Here is an 8405-nt window from a genome sequence, read left to right on the forward strand (position 1 = left end):
TGCACAGTGTTCAGTTCCATTTGCAACCCCTCAGATAATGAAGCAGTCCGAGCCCGCATGCAGCAAGACCTGGACAACATCCAGGCTTGGGCTCATAAGTGGCAAGTAACATTCGCGCCAGATAAGTGCCAGGCAATGACCATCTCCAACAAGAGAGAGTCTAACCACCTCCCCTTGACATTCAACGGCATTACCATCGCCGAATCCCCCACCATCAACATCCTGGGGGTCACCATTGACCAGAAACTGAACTGGACCAGCCATATAAATACTGTGGCTACGAGAGCAGGTCAGAGGCTGGGTATTCTGCGGCGAGTGACTCATCTCCTGACTCCCCAAAGCCTTTCCACTATCTACAAGGCACAAGTCAGGAGTGTGATGGAATACTCTCCACTTGCCTGGATGAGTGCAGCTCCAACAACACTCAAGAAGCTCGACACCATCCAAGATAAAGCAGCCCGCTTGATTGGCACCCCATCCATCACCCTAAACATTCACTCCCTTCACCACCGGCGCACTGTGGCTGCAGTGTGTACCATCCACAGGATGCACTGCAGCAACTCGCCAAGGCTTCTTCGACAGCACCTCCCAAACCCGCGACCTCTACCACCTCGAAGGACAAGAGCAGCAGGCACATGGGAACAACACCACCTGCACGTTCCCCTCCAAGTCACACACCATCCCGACTTGGAAATATATCGCCGTTCCTTCATCGTCGCTGGGTCAAAATCCTGGAACTCCCTTCCTAACAGCACTGTGGGAGAACCGTCACCACACGGACTGCAGCGGTTCAAGAAGGCGGCTCACCACCACCTTCTCGAGGGCAATTAGGGATGGGCAATAAATGCTGGCCTCGCCAGCGACGCCCACATCCCGTGAACGAATAAAAAAAAAGGAGGAAAGATACAGCATCCAAAGCTCGAGCTCCCTGGATGACAAAGGAAATAGAGCTTAAAATAAAACAGGAAAAGGTTTACGACCACTGTCAGGTACAGAATACAGCACAAAACCAGGAGAGTGTGCAGGGGGAAATTGAAAAGGATATAAGAAGGGCAAAGAGAGAATATGAGAAAAGATTAGCGGGTAACATAAATGGGAACCCAAAAATCTTTTATAAAAATATAAAAAGTAAAAGGATAAAAAGGAATGGTGGGGCCGATTAGGGACAAAATAGGAAATCTGCTTGTGGAGGCAGAGGGCATGACTGAGGTACCGAATGAGGACTTTGCATCTGTCTTCACAAAAGAAGAGGATGAAGTTAATGTCACAGTAGAGGAGGAGGGAGTAGAGATATTGGATAGGATCAAAATAGATAGAAAGGAGGTGCTAAATAGGTTGGCATCACTCAAAGTGAACAAGTCCCCCGGTCCAGGTGGGATGCATCCGAGGTTGCTGAGGGAAGCAAGGGTGGTGATAGCAGAAGCTCTGTCCACAATCTTTCAATCCTCCTTGGATATGGGAGTGGGGCCAGAGGACTGGAGGATTGCAAATGTTACACCCCTGTTCAAAAAAGGGGAGAGGGATAAAACTGGTAACTACAGGCCAGTCAGTCTAATATCAGTGGTGGGAAAACTACGAGAGACCATTGTCAAGGACAAAATTAATTCTCACTTGGAGAGGCTTGGGTTAATAAGGAACAGCCAGCACAGATTTCTTAAAGGCAAACCATGTCTGACTAACCTGATTGAATTCTTTGATGTAGTAACAGAGAGGGCTGATGGAGGTAGTGCAGTAGCTGTTGTAAAAGGCATTTGATAAAGAATCACACAACAGACTTATTTGGAAAACAGAAGCACGTGGGATTAAAGGGACGGTGGTAACTTGGGTACATAATTGGCTAGGGGATAGGAGGCAGAGAGTCGTGGTGAATGGATGTTTTTCTGACTGGACAGAAGTATGCAGTGGGGTCCCCCAGGGGTCAGTATTAGGACCATTACTTTTCTTGTTATATAAAAATGACCTGGATTTGGGTTTCGGGAGCACAATTTCAAAGTTTGCGACCGATACAGGACTTAGCAACGTAGTAAATAGTGAGGAGGATAGTAGCAGACTTCAGGAGGACATAGACAGACTGGTAAAATGGGCAGACACAGGGCAGATGCAATTTAAGATGGAGAAGTGTGAAGTGATACACTTTGGGAGGAACAACACGGAGAGGCAGTATAATCTAAATGGGACTATTTTGAGGAGAGTGCAAGAGCAGAGGGACCTGGGGTACAGAGTCAGAAATATTTGAAGGTGGCAGGGCAAGTTGATAAGGTGGTTAAGAAAGGGTATGGGATACCTGGCTTTGTAAATAGGGACATTGAATATAAAAACAAGGAAGTCATGCTGAACCTTTACAAATCACTGGTTAGGCCTCAGCTGGAGTATTGTGTATAATTCTGGGCACCGCACTTTAGGAAGGATGTCAAGGTCATGGAGAAGGTACAGAGGAGGTTTAACAGGATGGTACCAGGGATGAGGGACATCAGTTATGTGGAGAGGTTGGAGAAGCTGGGATTGTTCTCCTTGGAGCAGGGGTTAAGGGGAGATTTAATGGAGGTGTTAAAATCAAGAGGGGTTTTGATCGCGAGTTGGGAGAAACTGTTTCCTCTGGCAAGTGGGTCGGTAACCAGAGGTCATAGATTTAAAATAATTGGCAAAAGATCGAGAGGGGAAATGAGGAGAAGTTTTTTTTTCATACAGAGAGTTGTTAAGATGTGAAACGCACTCCCTGAAAGGGTGGTGGAATCAGATTCCATGGGAATTTTGAAGGGCAATTAGACATATACTTGAAGAGGACGAATATGCAGGGTTATGGGAAAAGAGCTGGAGTGTGGGACTAAATTGGATAGTTCTTTCAAAGAGCTGACACAGGCACGATGGGCCGAATGGCCTCCTTCTGTGCTGTAAGTTTCTATGAAAAGTGAGTAAAATACTGTGAGGGAGTCTCGGAGAGCCCGCGTGGGAGAGAGGGAGGGAGTCTCGGAGAGCCCGCGTGGGAGAGAGGGAGGGAGTCTCGGAGAGCCCGCGTGGGAGAGAGGGAGGGAGTCTCGGAGAGCCCGCGTGGGAGAGAGGGAGGGAGTCTCGGAGAGCCCGCGTGGGAGAGAGGGAGGGAGTCTCAGAGAGCCCGCGTGGGAGAGAGGGAGGGAGTCTCGGAGAGCCCGCGTGGGAGAGAGGGAGGGAGTCTCGGAGAGCCCGCGTGGGAGAGAGGGAGGGAGTCTCGGAGAGCCCGCGTGGGAGAGAGGGAGGGAGTCTCGGAGAGCCCGCGTGGGAGAGAGGGAGGGAGTCTCGGAGAGCCCGCGTGGGAGAGAGGGAGGGAGTCTCGGAGAGCCCGCGTGGGAGAGTTTGAGCGGTCGGGTGGGAGGGAGAGAGAGGGAGAGAGGGTTTGTAAGAAGGGGAAAGAGAATATGGGAGAGAGGGTTTGTCAGAAGGGGAAAGAGAATATGGGAGACAGGGAAGAGAAACAGTCTGTGTGTAAGACAGAGAGGAAAGGGGAAGAGAGTCTGTTTGTGCATGAGAAGTAAGGGATAGAAATGAGAAGTTGGAGAGAAATGAGAGAGAATGGATAAAGGACAGAAAACTGGGAGTTGTGATTAACAGATGTTTCTTGCATTGGAAGGATTTAAACCGTGGTGATCCCCGGGGTCAGTGTTGGCACCATTGCTTTTCTCAATATCTGTGGATAGAAATGATCTGGACCTGGGTGTAGGAGGCACAATGTCAAAATTTGCAGCTGCCACAAAGATAAGGAGTGAGATTAACCATGAAGAGGATTGTCAGCAACTTCAGGAGGAGGCAGACAGGTGAGCAGTTTGGGCAGGTAGATGTCAGATGGAATTTAATGGGGAGAGATGTGAGGTGAGAAGAATAAGGAGAGGAAATAGACACTATACTGTAAAACTGTAAAAGGAGTAGAGGAGCAGAGAGATTTAGGGATTCAGATACACAAATCTTTAAAAGTGGGAGGACAAGTTGATAAAGCTGTTTTACAAAAACCCCCATGGGATCCTAGGATTTATAAATAGGAGCATAGAGTATAAAAGGAAAGAGTTAATGCTACACCTGGACAAATCATGGGTTAGGCCACAGTCAGAATATTGTGTCCAGTTTTTGGTGCATTACTTCAGTAAGAATGTCGCGGCCATGGAGAGGGGCAGAAGAGATTCACTAAGATGATCCCAAGGATGAGAGTCTTCACATAACTTTTCATGACAGCAGAGAAGTTTAAATAAGATCAGAGAGAGGGGATCAAAATTATGAGGGGGTTTTGATAAAGTAAATGAGGGCAATCTATTTCCACTAGTACGGGTACGGGAGCACAGTGGTTATGTTACTGGACTAGTAATCCTAGAGGCTTGGACTAATATTCCGGAGTCATGAGATCAAATCCATAGCAGCTGGGAAATTTAAATTCAATTAATTAAATAAAATTTGGAATAGAAAAAAAACTAGTATCAGTAATGGTGGCCATGAAACTACCGGATTGTCGTAAAAACCCATCTGGTTCACTAATGTCCTTTAGGGAAGGAAACCTGCCGTCCTTACCCGGTCTGGCCTATATGTGACTCCAGACCCACAGCAATGTGGTTGATTCTTAATCGCCCTCTGAAATGGCCCAGCAAGCCACTCAATTGTTCAAGATAGGTGGCACACCACCACCCTCTCAAGGGCAACTGGGAAGGGTAATAAATGCTGGCCTTGCCAGCGACGCCCACATCCCAGTTCGTGAGTCGGTAACTGGAGGGCATCAAATTAAGAGAGGTTGGTTTTCTTTTTGATGCAGAGGGTTGTTCGGACAATGGAATGTCTGACCAGAAACAATGAGGGAAGCAGAATTTAAAAGGGAAGTGAATCAATATCTGAAGAAGAAAATCTTGAAAGATCTTGAAAGGCCTTCGATGAGGTACCGCATAGTAGACTCATGACCAAGGTCAGAGCTTGTGGAGTCAGGGGACAGGTAGCAGAATGGGTAGCAAGCTGATAACAAAACAGAAAACAGAGAGCAGGGGTTAATGAGAGTCACTCAGACTGACAAAAGGTGGGAAGTGGTGTTCCACAGGGATCGGTGCTGGGAACACTGTTGTTCACCATTTGCATCAACGGTTTGGACTTGGGAATCGGAAGAACAATTTCAAAATTTGCAGACAAATTGAGGGATATCGTTAATACTGAAGAGGACTGCGATAAAATACAGGAAGACATTAATAACCTTGCAGAATGGGCGTGTAATTGGCAAATGATTTTCAATATAGACAAGTGTGAGGTGGTACAAATTTAGTAGGAAGAACAAGGAGGCCACATACTTCCTGTATAATAAGAGTCCAAATGGGATAGAGGAGCAAAGTGGGGTCTAGGGGTAGATACACAAATCATTAGATGTAGTGACTCAGGTTCATAAGGCCATAAAAAAGCAAACAAAGCACTGGGGTTCATTTCCAGAGGAATAGAACTGAAAAGCAGGGAAGTTATGTTAAACTTGTATAGAACCTTGGTTGGACCACACTGAGTACTGTGCACAGTTCTGGTCTCCATGTTACAAAAAGGATGTAGAGCCACTGGAGAAGGTGCAAAAAAGATTGACAAGGATGATACCAGAACTGAGAGGTTATAACTATCAGGATAGACTGAACAAGCTGGGGCTCTTTTCTCTGGAAAGGAGAAGGCTGAGGGGTGACCTGGTGGAGATCTTTAAAATTATGAAGGTGTTTGATAGATGAGACATCGAGATGTTTCCACTTGTGGGGGAGACCAGAACTAGGGGCCATGAATGGAAGATAGTCACTAATAAATCCAGTAAGGAATTCAGGAGGAACTTATTTACCCAGGGAGTGGTTAGAATGTGGAACTTGCTAACACATGGAGTAATTGAGGCAAATAGCATAGATGTATTTAAGGGGAAGCTAGATAAGTACATGAGGGAGAAAGGAACAGAAGGATATACGGATAGGGACAGATGAAGAGAGGTGTGAGAGGGGCTCGTGTGGAGCATAAACACCAGCACAGACCAGTTGAGCCGAATAAAAGTAGGCCCAGCACTGACCCCTGGGGTAACCACTTCCAACCCTTCCCCAATCTCAGCAACTCCCATTAACCCGGACCCTCTGTTTCCGGTCCCCAGACAACTTTCTCCCCGCACTGTTCCATTTCCTTTTAAACAGCCCACCTGAACAGACTGGACATTACCCCGGGGATCCCCCAGTTACCTTCACACCGTTGCTCGCCATGTCCCTAATTTCACTTGACATCCTTCACAGTCTCATCGAATTGTCTTGGTGCCTCCCGGCCGTGTGAACATCCAAAGAGGTTTCCAGTCGGCCTCAAGTATTTTCCAGCAGATTGCTTCAAATCCGGCGCGGTTTTCCTCAAAACTCCTGGAAGTTCAGGCACGAATTCTCCTGTAGAAGAAAGTCACATCGTGTTACGGGACGGAAGAATTAACGACCCTTCTGAAGTACTCGGTGTTGGCCATGGCTCATTTGTAGCACTCTCTCACCTCTAGAATCATAAAGATTGAGGATTAAAGCTCCCCTCCAGAGACCTGAGCACAAAATCTCGGCTCACACTCCAGTGCAGTACTGAGGGAGTGCTGCACTGTCAGAGATGCCGTCTGTTGCACGAGCCGTTAAACCAGTCCGGCCCCTCAGGTGGATGTAAAAGATCCCGTGACACTATTCGAAGAAGAGCAGGGGAGTTCTCCCCGGTGTCCTGGCCAATATTTAATCCTCCACCAACACCTATAAACAGATTATCTGGTCATTTATCACATTGCTGTTTGTGGGATCTTGCTTTGCACAAAATGGCTGCCCACATGACAACAGTGACCTCATTTCCAAAGCCCCCCATTGGCTGCGAGGCTTTGGGTCGTCCTGAGGATGTGACAGGCGCTGGAGAAATGCAAGTTCCCCCTCCCCGGGGCCGCCCTCCGCTCTAATCCCATTGCCCGTCTCTCGGTCCTGACCCCGGGCTCGGGGACTCTCGGCCGGTCCAGGGCCCTTTAAGAGGGACGCGCCACACTGCGCATGTGCGCCGTTTATTTAAATCAAACCGCGCGATTCAAAGGAAAAGTGACGTCAGTTTCCGTCACAATAAAAACCGCTCGTTCTCAACCGAAAAAACGGAAAGTTTGTCTCGCGACACAACAGGAAGCGGTCACTGATCCGGCGGGTGATGTGCGCATGTGCGAACATTCTCCCAGAGTGCAGCGCGGCCTGTCTCACAGATGGGGCCTTTTCTCCGCCGCTCTGCATTGTGGGAGATTCGGCCGCCATGACGGGCCCGGGTCACCGAGTTCATCCAATCACAGGTGAAGCTTCCCGGATTGGTGGAACCGACAGAGTGCAGGTGGTCTGTGGAGCGAGAGAATCTCTGAGAAGAGGGGCAGCCAATTGGGGAAATCACAGGAGGTGGTGACCGGTCATAAACCCAATCGGTGAATGACGGATTGAACCAAGGAAAGGAATGAAGAAACTCGACTGGGACCTGTGGGAACAGGCGGACTAATAAATTTAACCCGTGTCCAGTTCAGGTCACCACATTACAGGAAAGATGGGATTGGACCAGAGAGGGTCCAGAGGAGATTTACAAGGATGTTCCAGGACTGGAGAATTTTAGCAATGAGGAAGGATTGGATCGGCTGGAGTTGTTTTCATTGGAACAGAGGAGGCTGAGGGGGGATTTATTTGAAGTGTATAAAATTATTGGGGGCCACGCAGACTGCATCACTTCAAGAAGGCAGCTCACCACCACCTTCATGAGGGCAATTGGGGATGGGCAATAAATGCTGCCCTGGCCAGCGACGCCCACATCCCATGAACAAATAAAAAAAAGGATATTAAGGTCCTATTTCCCTCAGCAGAGAGGCCAATAACCAGGGGGCATATATTTCAAGTAATTGGTAGAAGGATTGGAGGGGATCTCTGGATAATTTTTTTCACCCAGAGGGTGGTGTGGGTATGGACCTTACTGACTGAAAGGGTGGTAGAGGCAGAAACCCACATCGCTTTTTAAAAAGTACTTCGATGTGCACTTGAAGTGCCGTCACCTACAAGGCTGCGGACCAAGACCAAGAGTGCGATTAGGTTGGATAGCTCTTTTTCAGCTGGCATAGACACAATGGGCCGAATAGCCTCCTTCTGTGCTGTAAATTTCTATGATTCTATAACTCCTAGTGTCAAATGTGACATGGCAAAAGATACTTGTTCATGATTCAAAAAAAATCTTGACAGAGAGGAAAGAAACAATGTGGAGCTCTGCCTGAAAGTGTTGTTCAGACAGACTCCATGAATTATTTTAAATGGGAGTGGTATAGGGACCTTGGAACAGAGGAACATTAAATTGGATGAGGGGAGAGGAAAGTCACCTGTTTCTGTACTGCAAGATCCTAAGCTTCATTGAGAATGAATTCTTGAAGCATTTCTACA

This window comes from Heptranchias perlo, chromosome 35 (genome assembly GCF_035084215.1).
Source record: "Heptranchias perlo isolate sHepPer1 chromosome 35, sHepPer1.hap1, whole genome shotgun sequence".
In the NCBI taxonomy this organism is placed as follows: Eukaryota; Metazoa; Chordata; class Chondrichthyes; order Hexanchiformes; family Hexanchidae; genus Heptranchias; species Heptranchias perlo.